Source organism: Pelodiscus sinensis, chromosome 19 (genome assembly GCF_052426305.1).
Source record: "Pelodiscus sinensis isolate ZL-2025 chromosome 19, ASM5242630v1, whole genome shotgun sequence".
Classification (NCBI taxonomy): domain Eukaryota; kingdom Metazoa; phylum Chordata; order Testudines; family Trionychidae; genus Pelodiscus; species Pelodiscus sinensis.
Genome location: NC_143070.1, coordinates 24,904,580 through 24,920,149, shown reverse-complemented (window position 1 = coordinate 24,920,149; position 15,570 = coordinate 24,904,580). Strand labels below are relative to the sequence as shown.

Here is a 15,570-nt window from a genome sequence, read left to right as displayed (position 1 = left end):
GCTTTGCTGCCTCACCCACCTCATTCCTGCGAGTGCTACTTGTGAGACTCACACCTGTGGGCCGGCTAGCTCGGAGGTTTAGAGGACGTGGTGCTCGTATCACACTGACGCGTCTTAAGAGCAAGCCCCTTATTTCAAGCTATAACAGGCTCGCTATTCCGACGTCCCTGCATGGGGATTTATTTCAAAGTGCTCTGTAGCCAGCCCCAAATTACAAAATAAGCTATTTCAAAATAGGCGCATTGATTATTTTGAACTATGGGACACACCCCTAGTGAGTTAGAGCTGAACTCTGCCCCCAGCTCCGTGCTCAACACACCCACGTACTGACTCCCTCACTGCCATGTGGCTGTTTGCATTGGCCTCTTCTCTCTGTCGCCAGGCCTCAGCCAGGACTGAGACTCAGGCAGGAGAACGTGACCCGGCTCCCTGCACCTGGGCCCTGCATTTCTCATCCCTTCAGAGACACTTGCCAGTGGAGGAATAAATCACAGTCACATGAGTGTAGATTATGAAACTTCGTAGCTGTTGTTGCCTTGGAAACTCCCCACAGACCTTCCCCTGGGGTCCCGGGCAGCCGCTCACACTGCACAGCTCACTTCGAGGTGAGGGTGCTGTGTAGACGTGCCCGTCCTGTTGAGGGCCAGCCTGCTGGGGGGAGGCTCTGGCCACTTCCTTTCCTTGTCTCTCTCAGGCTGTGTCTACACTGCAGGGCTACGTCTGCACTGCAGGCTTTTTGTGCTAGAGCAACTGCTCTTGTGTAAAAACTTGCAGAGCGTCTACAGTGCAGGGACGTTCTTGTGTAAGTAAATTTATAGTGCAGCATCAGACAACAGGGCTTCTTGCACAGAAGTTATTGCTCTCCCCACGAGGAATAAGCCCTCTTGCGCAAGAACTCGCCCACAAGGAGGCAGTGTGGACGGGCAACAGGGGTTTCTTGCTCAAGAAAGCCGAATATCTAAAATGCCCGTCAGAGCTTTCCTGCACAGGAGAGCGTCCACACTGCCATGGGCGCTTTTACAGAAAAGCACTTCTCTTGTGCAACAGCACATGGGAGTGTGGACACACTTTTGGGCAAGACCTTTTGCACAAAACAGTTCTTGAGCAAGAAGTCTGCAGGGTAGATGTAGCCAGGGGGTGTTTGGGTTTGTTACCAGCACAGAGCTTTGTACAACAGCCCAGGGAACATTGTGAAAAGGCAAAACCTTCCCGCCCTGGGTGTCCTTGGCCAGTCAGCAAGTGGCAGAAAGGTTCCCTGAAGTGCTGACTTCAGGTGATTTAAAGCAAGTTGTAACCGCTCAGATGAGGTGGCCGAGTGGTTAAGGCGATGGACTGCTAATCCATTGTGCTCTGCACGCATGGGTTTGAATCCCATCCTCATTGGGTGTTTGCAGCCCTTTCTCTTACCTCTCCCAGAGGTTCAGTGCCAGCCTCTCCTGCAACCCTGCCTGCCCCACAGGGGAAATCTCCACAGAGACACTCCCAGCTGGGACCCTCAATCCCTCCTGCCCTCAAGGGGAAACCTCACAAAGGAGATTCCAGGCAGCCAGGCCAGGGGGGTCTCTGAGATGCCCCAGCCCTGCCTCCTGTCCCACCTGGCTGTTGCCATGGCCCCTCTGTGAGGTCACTGCTTCCCAGCCAATGAGCTGAGGTGCTGCAAAAGTTTCTTGTGATGTCACTGCTGCCTTGCAGGCTCATGTCCTGCCCCTGGCCAGCCCCTTGGCATGTGTGAGCTGCTCCCCCTCTGCTCCCGTCACTCAGGGCTGGTTCTGGGACTCAAGCAGGGAACATCAGAGGCTGCTCAGGGGGGCCACATTGCTAGGGCAGGGGCCCTCCTGTGGGGCTGTGAGTGTTGCTGTCCCTGCTGTACAGACACGGCCATAGAGCCTCAGCAGGCTGCAGTGGTGGGAGACACTTCCCTGGTTTCGGGAGGGAGACGAGATGTCAAGTCCCATGACTTGGAGCCAGCTACAGATACCCATGGAAAGCTGATTTTCAGAGGGGTGTGATCAGCCCTTCCTGTGTATCTGGCTTCTTCAAAGGGGATTAATCAGGAGCTAAAGTTGAAGAAGGGACAGTTAGAAGGTGAATTTCTGTCTCTGGCACTGTCCCACCTGACAAAGAATTTACATTCCTCTGCTTTCTGAGACAGTTGGCAAGGATGCTCCACAGTGGCTGTCTCTCTCTTTCACTCTCTCTGCAGAAGCTGTTCAGACCCCTCACTAGCCAATGCTGGTGTCAGGTGCAGCTCTGAGTGCTAAAATCCCAGGTGTGCAAAGTCAGAATGAAGGGATGCATTTTGCTCTAGAAGTGACAGCCGGAGGGAGGTGGCTGGAGCAGAACAGGGTCTTTCTGGAGACAAAGAGGAGCCTGAGGATGAGAAGGCCCATGAGAGGCAGAGACTCCAGAGCGGGGGGGCTAGTTATTTGGTCTGGCAAACTGGCATGGCCCAGTCTTGCTGCTTTGATGTTCTATTTGGCTGTTCTTGTCCCCTCTGGGCAAGGGAGAATGGACCCTCCCCGCATCCTGAAGTGGACATTAAATGGCCTCTGAAAGGCTAGTGTAGGTGAGCAAGGAGACAGGCTTTATGTGTCTCTGATGGTGTAGTGGTTAGGATCCAGCACTTTCATTGCTGTGGCCTGGTTTAATTCCCATTCAGGGAATCCCCTGGCAACTTTTACCAAACAACTCCATAGTCAACTTTCATGGCCTTAGTCAACTTTCTTGCCACATGTTACAGCAGCTGTGACGCAAGAGGTTAACTCAGGGCCCCTTTCTCACCTCTCCCTCACTGCTAAAAAAAGGGTCTAATGGTGCCAGCAGCCTTTCAGAACATCCCCCAGCCCTTCCCTCCCCCTTGGCTGGGCACTGTCTGGACTCAGGCCTCCCCAGTGCCAACCTAAGGGCTCTGGAGAGGACAGGGCAGCTTCAGGGGCAGAGTCCTTTTTTCTGCAGTAGTTCAAACCCAGCCCCTTGGTTCCAACTAACTTTACTCCTCATTTTTTGCCCTCTGTGTCTCCCCCCAAACACACACCCTTTCCCACTCCCCCCCCCCCCCCCCCCCGCTGGTAACACAATCAGGACTTTTCCCTTGAAAGAACAAACTCTCTGGTTTTTATGTGGGGAATGTAGAACCGGGGAGGGGCTGGGGAAAGACCCTGGGAGGGGGTGGAGGCTGGAAGGAAGGGCTAAGGCTGGCACCTTCCTCTGATGGTCCCACTGCTTCATGTCAGGGGCCTCAGCAGCGCTGGGGGGTGGCTCCAGGGGGAGAAGCTGGTTCAGGGGAACATGAGCTGCTGGGCCACTGAAGCAGGCCCCCAGCAGCAGCCTCTGTGCAGGGCGCACACGCTCCAGGCCTCCTGGTCATATTGAGTCTCCCCATGTGGCTTGGGCTCCAGAGCCTGCCCCCCACCTGGTGCCTTGAGGTAGCCACTGCAGCAGCAGGAATTTGGGCATCAGTTCCCCTGCTTTTGGGGACAGGAAGCCAGGCCAAGGCCCTTTTAGCCACTGGAGCTGTGCAGGGTGGAGCCTCCCCCTACCAGATCTCTGCCCTGCTTCCTGAAAAGCTATCAGCCTTTTGCTTGTTTCTGCTTCCCTGTCCATAGCAGGCAGCTAAAGGAAGGGAAGTCACCAAACCGAACACCACTGTGGCCAGCATGGGGCTTGAACCCATGACCTTGGCATTATTAGCACCATGCTCTAACCAACTGAGCTAGCTGGCCTACAAAAGTGCAGTTCACCAGTGGCCCTTTCAAGAAAGGCACCTCCGGCAGCTGCAGGGACGTCTCTGAAGCTGCCAATGGCTCTTCTCTGACAGGGTCACTAGCGACTCACTGTGACATGGGCTCACTAGTCCAGCTGGTTTGAGGTTTGGTCAAGGTGGCTGGCAGCCGGCAGACCCAGGGCAAAGAGGGAGCCAGAATCTCCTGCTGCCAGCACCTAGCCTCCCAGCTTCTTCCCTGTCAGCAGCAGCCACTGTGAAGAGAGGCAGGAATGGGGCCAAGTAGCGAGTCAGGCTGAGGGGGGCAGGCAAAGCTCATCTTGCCTTGCAGGGCCACTGGCAACAGCTTCTGTCTTGTGCGCTCCTGCTGAGGAGAAAAACACCCTGAGAGGGACCAGAAAGACCCATTTAAAAGATTGTTTGGGGGGGGGCACCTGTTAGCACAAGGGGGGCAAGAGTCAGAGCCTGGCAGCTCCTGGGGACCACACAAGAGACCACAAGGGTAAGCAGCAAGCTCCAGGCAGGTTAAGTTTTAGGGCCCAGCCCATCTCAGCCAGGCAGATCACAGCATCAGACTGAGCTCCAGGGGGCATCGGACACAAAACTCTTTCTCTGGGGACTCTGTAGATAAGGAGCCCAAAGCTCATAAAGCAGGAGGGTTTTGCAGCAACCAACCCAGCCCCAGCAAGTCCCACTGAGATTTGAACTCAGCTCACAGGATTCAGAGTCTGAGCGCTGCCCCTTACACCATGGGACCTACATGAGCCAGCAGTGACTCAATTACGCTGAACTGGAGCCTCAGCTCATGCCCACTGGGACCAGCTTTGCTTGTTTTCCTTCCACCCAGAGCCCCCTTCTCCTCCTGGGCTGCAAGGAGCATCCCTGGGACGCCCTGAGACAGGCACAGGACTCTGCCTCCCCATAACCAGCCCCACCCCACCCCACCCAACCAGCTTTGGCAGAACAAAGGGAGGGGGGCCTAGCTAGACTGCTCCCTTCTTACACACTTCAAAAAGTCCATTTGTAAACAGGCCAAGACTGTGTGGCCTAAAAGATAAAGCATCTGACTTTGGGTTGGAAAACTACAGGGTTTGAGTCCCTTTGCAGTTGTGTTGACTGTGCTTGTGGGTTCTGGTATCTCATGCTTGGAAAGGTTCTTTGTAACGATATGTATCCATTGGAAGGCCTCTCGCTATTCAGCAAATCTAACCTTTACCATTCTGCAGAGAGGCAGCAATTAACTGTAGAGCCTGGGCTCACATTCCATCCAAATAGCATTACAATAGGGTCACACTAGGCTGTGAGAAGGGGCTTGGATCCTAAGGACACCCACTGTCACCAAGTAAGAAACAGATCTCAGGATGGGTAGAGAAAACTTAGTTAACAGCACTTTGTCTGGCAAAAAACTGCTTATCAGTGTTTGTGCAATTGGCATTCTATGATTATCATCCTCACTTTCCTATTGTTTGTCTGTGTGATCGCTGTCTGCATTGTAACTGTTTCTCTCTGATGTATCATTAATGTTGCTGGGGGGAAATCAACAAAGGTGGTGCAGTATGATTGGTTAGGTAAATCATAATAGTATGTTATCTTTGGTTAGTAACATTAAACTAAAATAATTGGTTAAGCAGGACTCAATTTTCACTCTATAAACTGGGGTCCAAGAAGGAGACCAGGGAGAAGAAGGAAAAGGGGAAACGAGAAGAGGAAGAAGGAGGGAAAGGGAAAGGAAGGGAGAAGACCAAGAAGGAGGAGAGAAGCCCTGGAAGCAGAACTCACCTCCAAGGCAGCCTCAGACCAGAGCGGCCAGGACCCCTCTGTATGACTGTTGAAATGGTTTGCTGTGTGAATTCTGTCAGGTGACGTCAGGCCTGGACACTGGAATTATTTACCAGTTTCCCTGAGCTGTTAAGTTTCAGAGCTGTGATGGCCGAGTGGTTAAGGTGTTGGATTAGAAATCCAATAGGGTTCCTCTGTGCAGGTTCAAATCCTGCTCACAGTGAGGCCTGTGTTTTGGTCACACCCCTTCCTAAGGCAACAAGGTACCCAAATTCTGAGACCCGGGAGAAGAACCTGCCAGTCCCATCAGAAGGGACACCTGGGCTATGTCTACACTCACAGCTTCTTCCATGAGTAATATGCAAATGAAGCTAAGTTTGGAATATTACTGAGCCTCATTTGCATAGCTAATGAGCCACCATTTTTTTCCGAAGAGACTCTTGCACCAGAAGGAGCTGTCTACACTGCTCCTTCTTGAGCAAGAAAAACCCTCTTGCGCACTGCGATTACACCTATTACTTTTCACTAAACACAATTATCAGACTGTCCAGTGCACATTCCTACCTTCCTTTGTGCACACAACATACCTGGGGCTCTAATTACTGGCCACCTGCCTTTCACACAGATCATAGATCCTTGTGACTTTCAGGTACATTCACATGGCAGCTGTTTGAACATAATGTGCTTCTATTGCATGATCAGCACCAGAGTCTCCAGTTGTGTCTACACTGTGAGTTTTCTCAGCAAAAGACGTGCTAATGAGCAGGGCTTGCCAAGCAGCGGGGAGCTCTGCTCGCCAGCCACGCAGTTTCGCATGGTTCTGTGCTCTGCGCACACGCAGATCTTTCTGCACATGTGCAGATCGCTCTGCTCCAGCTCTTCCGGGATGTAATTACTTACATCCATGGGCGAGTAGATTACATTATTTGCTGAGCCCTGCTAATGACGGTTTCATTTCCATGAGTCATGATCTCATTTGCATATTTTCTGACAAACTGGTTTTGCGCTGGGGTTGTCGTGCAAAAACAAGCAGCATGGAAGTTTTCTGTTTGTGCAAAACCCCCTTTTTCTGCAAGATCAGGATACCTCTTTTTTGGGAGCATAAGAATCTTGTGGAAAAAGGGAAATTTGTGCAAAAAAATGTTCACACGGCTTGTTTTTGCACAGCAATCCCATTGGCAGAAAATATGCAAATGAGATTGTGACTCATGCAGTTGAGTCCCTCATTAACATATTTTTTACAGAGAAAACTTCAAGTGTAGCTGTAGTCTCTATGAGCCTCACTAAATCAAACCCCTAGGGCACCTCCTGCTCTTTGCTACTATCCTACTCCCACTGTGAGGGCACCACCAAGCTCAGCTGAAGGTAAAACCAACTGCAGATACATGTTGAAGAATGGTGGGAAGAAAAGACCCATTGACTCAGCAACAAGGCACCACTGGGAGTTGAACCCAGGATCCCCTGCTTACGAGGCAGGCGCTTTAGCCAACTAAGCCATGGTGCCCTCCTTAGAAGCAGCCCTAAAACTGTTCTACTTTATGGTTCCAGACCCCCCCTTCCCATTCCAAAGTGCAGCCGTTCCCCATTCCCCTCCAGCTCTTGCCATGACTCAAGGCCTGCGCAGCCCAAGGCATTTGATTGGCAGCTGGTACCCAAAACCTTTTTGTCAATTGTAGCAGCAGGCCCCAAAGGGACAGACCCAAGGCAGCCGCCTGGTCCTAAGGCCGGGCCTGCAGCCAGGGGGAGGGAGAAGAATCTCTCCTTTCAGCTGGAGTTGAATCAGCCACCTAAGGGCACTTGCCAAGCACCCGCTACAGGCCTCTGCTCTGCCAGCTGAGCTATGGAAGGTGCCTGAGGCAGGCTGCTTTGCCTATGTTGGCCCTCTCATGAGTGCCAGGGCAAGAGTCCCCCGAATGGGAGGGGCAGAGGAACCCAGCAGCACAGGGGTGTCACAGGCGCTTCACCCGCAGAAGGACCCTTGAGTGAAACCAGACAGAAACGCTGCGTCTCGCTCCCTGCAGCTCCCCTTGCTGCCCTGGCAGGCGCTGCCCCTTCTCCCACCGGCCTGGGCCTGGCCTCCCTCCCCCGCCCAGCACCACAGAAAGCCCCTTGGTATGAGCCTGGGCAAGCTTAGGCCCTGGGCTCTGGGGCTAGCCCCCTTGTGGGTCAGAGCCCCCTACCCACAATGCTACTCCAGGGGGCCTGGTTCCAGGGCCTCCTAATCCCAGGCCTGGGGGGCTGGAGGCCTTTGCCCTGGAGCCTCAGAGCTCCCTCAGTGCCACCTTCCAGGAGGGGGAATCTCCCGCAGGGCCGGTGCGATGTAGGAACCTCTCCCAGGGCAGTGCCCCCAGCCCAGTCCCTGCCCCTTGCGGGGGCAGGTAAGAGATACCCCCTCCCCTTCCCCAGAGAGCAGCCCCCCAGGGCTATAGGGGGCGGATCTGGCCCAGGGCTGCTCCCAGCAGAGGTGGCTTTGATCCCAGCCTGGGTCCAGGGAAACTGCTCCCAGCTCCCAGCATGTGCGAGGTTGGGGGAGTGAGCAGATCAGCGTTTGCAGATATTTACACTTATTTGCATAATGCGTATGCAGATATGCAGGGCTCGGCAATTAGGGCAATCTGCCCGCCCGTGGTGAGTAGATTTTAGCCCGGTGCGGCGCTCAGTGCAGTCTGCGCATGCGCAGTGATATGTAAATAAAATGTTACTGGTCTGGCAAAAGTTTGTGAATGGTTTGTCTGTCCATGGTATAAACACAAAGGCTGGAAACACTGGCCTGATCCATGGGGGCTGGCCGAATGCAAGGCAGGGAAAACATTGGGTGAAGGGAGGGGGCATATTTTCCCCACCAGGCCTTTGTTCCTCGGAATCCCTGGGGACGTTGGGTTTTGTCTCATTTTTCTTCCCTTTTCCCTGCTTCCTTCTTTGCTGTGAGGAGGGGGCAGCTCTCGCCCTCGCGGTGGGAAGCCCTGGTACAGGGATGGGATGGGCACATGCTCTGAGAGGGAGTCCCTGGGCTGTTTGGGGAGAAAAGTTTCTCATGTCTGCACTCCTCCACACCACCAGGATGGCCGAGTGGTTGAGGCGTTGGACTTAAGATCCAATAGACGTTTGTCTGCGTGGGTTCAAACCCCACTCCTGGTAACTTCCCTTCTTTGGCGACACATTGATCAGGATGGTGTCTAATCCTGCTGTGAGGCAGGGGACTGGATTTTGTCTCTGAAGGTCCCTTGGGCTATATCTGCACTGGTGGGTTCTTGTGCAAGAACACATCCATGCTGGTGTGTGTGAGCTGTGCTTCTGTGCAAGAGCATCCATGGCAGTGTGGACGCTCTCTTGTGCAAGAAGCCCTTTCTTACCACACTTTATAATAAAACTTCTTGCACAAGAGCGAGTGGGCAGTGTGGCCCTTCTTGCGCAATAACCCGCCAGTGTAGACACAGCCTTCCAGTTCTAGTCCCAGTTCTGATTGGCTGAGCAGGGCCCAGTCACAGGGGGGAGACTCAGGACTTTGTTAAAGCGACGAGGAATCCTGTGGCACCTTATAGACTAACTGAAGTGTAGGAGCATAAGCTTTCGTGGGCAAAGACCCACTTCGTCAGATGCATCTGACGAAGTGGGTCTTTGCCCACGAAAGCTTATGCTCCTACACTTTAGGTAGTCTATAAGGTGCCACAGGACTCTCTGTCGCTTTTGCAGATTCAGACTAACACGGCTACCCCTCTGATACTTGATTCAGGACTTTGTTGTTCTCCTTAAGTCCCAGCAAATGAGCCAGAACCAATCGACTGCTGGGGGAATTGTTCTGCTTCTCGCCAGTGGTTGTCTCTGAGCAGCTCCTGAGTCTCTCTGTGTCCCGGTGCTTCTAACCCACTGGCTGAGCCATCCCTAGGCTGGGCTGTGGGGCTGTAGCTCCTTTGAGGCACTTTATTCTGATCCATCAGGGTGTGAAACTCCAGACTGAGGGGGAGTTTCAGCATCAGGCTTCTGGGTCCTTTTCTTCAGTCCCCACCCCACTCAGTAACCCACCCCCAGCCTCTTCCAGCACAGCCTGCCCCACCTTCCCCTATAGGGCTTCCACAGGGACCTCTGTCCCAGGGGGAATGGGGAGCCCCTGCCCCCGGCACCCACCCAGCCTGCTGCTGCTCCCACAAGAGCATTCACCCGACACAAGTAAGTGCCTCTGTCCCCCCTGACCCCCGCTGCTGGTTTTCCCTCCTATGTAGCTTGCTGGCCTAGGTAAGGTCACATGAAACTGCTCATATCACCCCTCACCTCTTCCCCGCCAGCATGGAGCCCTGGGCAGCCACCCTGGTCATTCAGGTCTCAGGCTGGCAGGGCCTGCAGGGATACTGGGTTTGAATGACAAGGTGTTGGAGCAGCTATTAAAAGGCTTCTTCCTTGGCAGGGGCTTTGTGCTTGTGGATTGGCTGTTTCTTGGATGACTGGTGCTTGCACATGCAGCTGGGCTTTAGCAAATCAGAATGAAGTGAGTCATGAGTAACCCAGCGCCTCTGGAAATGGGAGTGGAGTAAAAAGTACAATATTGTCTAAAAAAAATAAAATAACTTGAATAAAAATCAAAGTGTGACTAAAATAAATGACTTGAGTAAAGTACAAACACCCAAAAAAGGTCTTGAGCAGTGTGATCAAGTATTTCTACTTAGTTATTTTCCACCTCTGCCCGGCAGGCAGGGGTTCTTGGCCCCTTGCTGGTCTGTGGACTGGCAGTTTGTTACCACTGACTTAGAGGAGCCCCAGGAACTGCAGTTTCAGGAAGAAACAGCAAGAGATTTTGATTGGCTGCCAGGTGCTCCACATGCTAATCAGGAGGCGTGTTTCTGTAAACAGGGACATGGAGCATATTCTAATATACAGATTTCTAAACCTAGTGGAGTGTGTTTGAATGGGACAAGCATTTTGCTGAGATTATTTCTGTTTCACACAGATGTTGTGTGAAAACATTCCTCATGAGGAGAAAGTGAATGCACATGAATGTGGGTGTGTAGCGAGCAGGCTGCTGTTAAGGCTGTGCTTTCAGGGATCATTTCTATAGTTGGTAACTAGAGAAATACAGCTGAAAGTGGTTGGTCTCGCTAGCCATGAGGATGAGTGACAGTGTTCTTTTCTGAGCATGAAGCAAGCAGACAGTGTTGTTTTAATGTAATTGTTGTCTGCTGTTGATGATTGTTCCTTCTTTCCTGTTGGGAAGTTGGAGGAAGAGAGCACAGGCTGAGTGGTTGGCTACTGTCAAAATGTTTAAAATTAGTTTTCAAGTAGAAAGGAGCAGGGATTTCACTTTATAATCCTGTCCTGGCTTTTCTTGAATTCCTGGTTTTACATGTGCTACCCTGATCCTGATGTCTTCATGTTGTTCTCTCACCAGCTTTTGGGTCTTTTTCCCTGAGCTTCTCACACTCAACTTAGCTAATCTCTTAGATCTGCTTCATGCCTTGTCCCTCATTTGTTCCCTAGTGGCCCTGGGGGAGACAGATACTAGCTGCAGCCAGGTATTAATTATCCCTTGGGTTAGTGTCTTTCTCCCATAACTTGTAGCTAAGATATTTGTTAGTAACTGGCAGAGGCCGCGGGGGCTCACCCCCGAACAGGCACCCACAGACTCAATATTGGTGCACAAGATGAAACTCACCCTGCTCCTGGAACAGAAACACTGATGAGCAGTGAGGCCCTTCCCGGGCAGCACCGAGCAGTGAGAGCTGAGTGTAGGGGGGAGGCAGGACCAGGAGGAGAAGGCTCCATGACTGTGTCAGAGGGAGGCTCTGCCCTGGCCAGTGGGGAATCGTTGCCTCTCTGAGGGGCCCAGGCCTGGTGGGTCATTTCCCCAGGTTACTGAGTGGGGGCTGGAGCCAGTTCTGTGTTGTCTCCTTCAACAATCAAAGCGAACCAATGGATCTTGTGCAGACCTGACTGTGCTGGGCTAGTGCTGTGTGTGCCACAGAGCTTCCTGCAGGGCTGCCCACATGGGAGAGGGGAGGGGCAGTTTGAGTCACCCAGCTCTGCCCCTTCTGAAAATGGCAGGTGCTGTCTTAGCAGTGAGGGAGAGGTGGGAAGGAGCCTGAAGTAACCTCTTGGGTCACAGCTGCTGTAACGTGTGATAGTGAAATAAAAGGTTAGGCAGTTGTCCAGAGGGTAAATTGACCAGGGATCTGTGGCTGGTTTCTTGGAACCAGACAGGACTTGTTCGGGGTAGGTGGGATTGGGTGCTAGGACCCCCCACCTGTGTATTAGGCCCGGGGCCATCTGGGGCATGGATATTGCTGAGGTGTCGGAGGGGTTTGCTGGTGAGGCTTCAGGCAGAGGAGAGATGGGAGGGGGAAGGTAAATGTCTGTGAGCTAATGATATTAGAGGTGATAATTGGGGAAGCTATCTTTGTAATGGGTAAGATAACTAGAGTCTTTGTTAGGACCCCGCCGTAAAGTGTCAAATTTTAGCATGAATAACAGTTCAGAGGATTCCCTTGAAAGTGCAGTTTTAAAAGGCTTTTGAAGCAGGAGGCAGGTAATTAAGTCATTGAGATAATGTCCTTTCTGAGTTAAAATGGCAAGAAACTGGTTTTTTTCTGTATTTTGTTTCAGCTACCCTAGACCAGGGGTCTCCAAACTACGGCCCGGGGGCCGGATGCGGCCCGCGAGGCCCTCTCATCCGGCCCGTGGAGACCTTTTTGGATTCAAAGGCAGAAGAAGTGAGATTGTTTCAAAACCCATTTGAAGCAGATGTGGCCAGTTGCCCAGATGAACTGCAGCTGGAAGTCATTGAGTTGCAAGCAAATGACCTCCTTAGGGACAAGTTCAAAATAGGACTGGTGGGTTTTTACCAGTTTTTGCCCAAGGAAGACTTTCCTAATGTCAAAACTTTTGCATCAAGGTACCTTTCAATCTTTGGAACAACATACCTGTGTGAACAAACATTTTCAAGAATGAAATACGTGAAGAACAATTTGAGAACAAACTTGTCCGATGATAATCTCAGGTCACTGTTGATGTTAGGGACAACAAATCTAAAGCCAGAAATGTCTGCTATTTTGGCATCCAGGAAACAATTTCACCATTCACACTAATACAGGTGTTCATGTGTAGTGTATGAATGTGTTATTAAATAATAACTGAATAAAATAATATTAAATAAATAATTAAAAACAACATCCATGTTTTGATTGTTTTTTATTTGGACCTCAAGTGTGTAGTCGGCCCCCGAACTGCTGTTTGATAGTTAATGCGGCCCTCGGGCTGAAAAGTTTGGAGACCCCTGCCCTAGACTAACATGGCTACTTTTCTATCACTATTTTAAGCTGCAGTGATTCATGTGAACCCAGCTAGACATTCAAAGTTTGTGGGTTCAAGTCCCACGAGTCTCACTTTAGCTGTCTCCTACCAGTGCTGAGCAACACTCAGGCTGTGTCTGCCCTACACTGCTCTTCTGGGAAAAGCTACGCAAATTTCAAAACCCAATTTGTGCAGCTTTTTCTTCTGCTTTTTTTTTTTTTCTTTTTTTTTTTTTGGAAGAGGCTTTTCCGACATTTGGCCTGTTACACTGGGCAAGTCACACAATGGAGGCAGCAGGTAGAGCCGGCCCAATGCACCAGCTTCCCAGGGCAGGGGAGGCCAAGGCACAAGCAGCTGCCTGGCCTAATTTATCTGGCTTCCCCAGGTTGGCACCCAGGGGCATTATCAGCTGACGTTACCCCCCCCCCCTCTGACACATGAGCGTTGGGCTCATCAACAGGCTGGTCAGCAGCAGCTGCAGTTACCTGGGCACCGCAATAAGAGAACACCCTGTGTTTCTGCCCGGCTTTGAAGCAGGGACCTTTTGTGTGTTAGGCAAACGTGATAACCACTACACCACAGAAACACATTTCAAGGGATGGAACTTGTCCGACTGTTCTGTTTCTGGCTCTTTCTAACACCCTGCTCTGCAGGGGAGGGGGATGCTCCTTGTGAACACTCCACCTCTTGTTCTCAGGGAAGCACCTAATTTCTTCACCAGCCCCTTGAGATTTGTAGCTCAAAGCTGGAGCTGCTGTGGAAGGAGGTGAAGCTACAGAAGCTAACGGGGGACAATCAGCGGGCGGAGGGTTATTTTTTCTCCCCCCTGGGCTGATGTGGCTAGAACTGAGGAGAAGAAAATCCTCTTCCCTTCTCCTCAGAAGATGGAAATTGCAGTTGGTTCTCTCTTTGATTCTAGTAAAGCTGGACCCCAGGACTACACTTTTTCTTTCTAAAACCCTGGTGAAAACTGTGGAGAGGTTTGAACTTAGGCTTAGAGCTGTTATCACAACCTGCACTGATCACAACCTGCACTGCAGGAGAAAAGGGGAGCTGAGCTGCATCCTGGGGCTCTTCCTGCTTTCTCTTGGCCCTGTGTCTCTATCCTGCCACAGGGCAGGTACAAGTCTACAGTTGGGGGGAATCAGGTGACACCACAAAAAACACTCCCTGTTGGCAGTGCTGGAACATGGCACCACATGAGCATGTTACTAGCACCCATGTCTCCCCCCCTCAGGGCCACTAGAGATGTCCAGCAGCTCTGCCCTTGCACCCTGGAGTTGTCTGTCTGGGCCATGCACTCACACACACTGGCCCCTCCCTTTCTAGGGCAGGGCTCCTGTTGTTCCTTCCTTTACTCAACCTGGGAGTTGGGCTTATCCCAAGCAGCGGGGTGTTTACCTGGGGAGCCACAAATAGAAGCAGAACCCCTGTTCCCACTTTTTGCTTGGCTTTGAACCAGGAGCCTTTTGCACATTAAGCAAACACGATAACCACCACCCCACAGAAACATGCTTGTCAGTTTTTTTCTGTACATAAACTTGGACAAATATTCTGTTACTAATTCTTTGCCCAAGGCAGAGCAAGAGCAGGGAACAAGACCCCCCCCCCCCCAATACTTCTCTAGACCCTTTGCTCCCAACACGGGGTGGGGGTGGGGGGGCTGTGTGCCTCGGGAGGAGTGACCCACATCATATCCCCAACATTTCTGCCCTTCATGGATGGACCTTTGGGGGGAGGCCCAGACGCTCCATCCTCTCACTCAACTCCTATCACACACTGGAGCAGGGCAGCCCCCAGGGGTAGGGCTGAGCCATGGGGTGCTGGGCAAGGGGCAGAGGCTGCAGGAGCTGAGCGTTTCCCTAGAGTCCAGGGACCCCTAAGGAGGCACCATGCTCTGTGTCTCTCTCGGAAGGCGCAGAAAGGGATTTACTGGGGACAGGGAGAGTGGCTCAGGGGTTGTGCAGCTTGTTGCCCTGGTTAGAGCTTGGCCAAAACACAGGCCTCGCTGTGAGCAGGATTTGAACCTGCGCAGGGAAACCCTATTGGATTTCTAGTCCAACACCTTAACCACTCAGCCACCACAGCTGTAAAGTCAGCAGTGTTCCAGGATCAGGGACAGTGGTAAATAATCCCAGTGCCCAGGCCTGACCTCACCCGCCCCACAGAATTCACACAGCAAAAATGGCTCCAGAACAGGGCAAGCTTGGGGGCTCATTGCTGGGCCCTGGGGTGAAGCATTAAACTAGCCCCTCCTGCGGGGCCTGTGAGTGTTGCTGTCCCTGCTGTACAGACAGGGCCATGGAGACAAGGAGAGGTTCACTGAATGGGCCAAGGTCACCCAGCGAGTTAGAGCCCAGCTCTGCCCCCAGCGTCCTGCCCCACCCACCGACGTGCTGACTCCCTGGCTGCCAGGGGGCTGTTTGCATTGGCCTCTTTTGCTGTCTTTTCTGCTGTGAGACATTGGGACAGTTGGCCAGGGCGTCCTGCAGTTGCCATCTCCCTCTGTGCAGGTGCTGTCCAGAGCCCCGACTAGCAAACGCTGACGCTGCTGTTAGGTCCAGACCAGAGGGGGTGTTTAAGGGTTATTTCGGAAGAAGGGTTTTCTCCCCAAATAACTGCATCTAAATGGTGTTTTTTATTTCATAATAAAGTATTTTGAAACAGCACCCGGACACGATTATGCAAATAGAGCGCGGGATATTTAAATCCCGGTTTCATTTACAATTTTGAATGTCTCCATTTGCATCCCTCTCCTGAAGGAGACTGCAAGTGTCAACATGTCCTGGGTG

The 15,570-nt window shown here is 52.0% G+C and overlaps 6 non-coding genes across 6 annotated transcripts; 3 read left to right on the top strand and 3 right to left on the bottom strand.

Moving 5' to 3' along the window:
- The first annotated feature begins 1,301 nt into the window (after positions 1 to 1,301).
- On the top strand, positions 1,302 to 1,383 carry TRNAS-GCU (transfer RNA serine (anticodon GCU)). The gene has a single exon. It is a non-coding gene; the product is annotated as a tRNA-Ser (tRNA).
- A 2,265-nt stretch (positions 1,384 to 3,648) lies between these two features.
- On the bottom strand, positions 3,649 to 3,722 carry TRNAI-AAU (transfer RNA isoleucine (anticodon AAU)). The gene has a single exon. It is a non-coding gene; the product is annotated as a tRNA-Ile (tRNA).
- Positions 3,723 to 6,930: 3,208 nt separating this feature from the next.
- On the bottom strand, positions 6,931 to 7,004 carry TRNAT-CGU (transfer RNA threonine (anticodon CGU)). The gene has a single exon. It is a non-coding gene; the product is annotated as a tRNA-Thr (tRNA).
- A 1,551-nt stretch (positions 7,005 to 8,555) lies between these two features.
- TRNAL-UAA (transfer RNA leucine (anticodon UAA)) lies at positions 8,556 to 8,638 on the top strand. Its single transcript has one exon. It is a non-coding gene; the product is annotated as a tRNA-Leu (tRNA).
- Positions 8,639 to 10,519: 1,881 nt separating this feature from the next.
- On the top strand, positions 10,520 to 10,735 carry LOC149522359 (small nucleolar RNA U3). The gene has a single exon (XR_016347489.1). It is a non-coding gene; the product is annotated as a small nucleolar RNA U3 (small nucleolar RNA).
- Positions 10,736 to 14,784: 4,049 nt separating this feature from the next.
- On the bottom strand, positions 14,785 to 14,866 carry TRNAS-AGA (transfer RNA serine (anticodon AGA)). The gene has a single exon. It is a non-coding gene; the product is annotated as a tRNA-Ser (tRNA).
- Between the last annotated feature and the right edge of the window lie 704 nt (positions 14,867 to 15,570).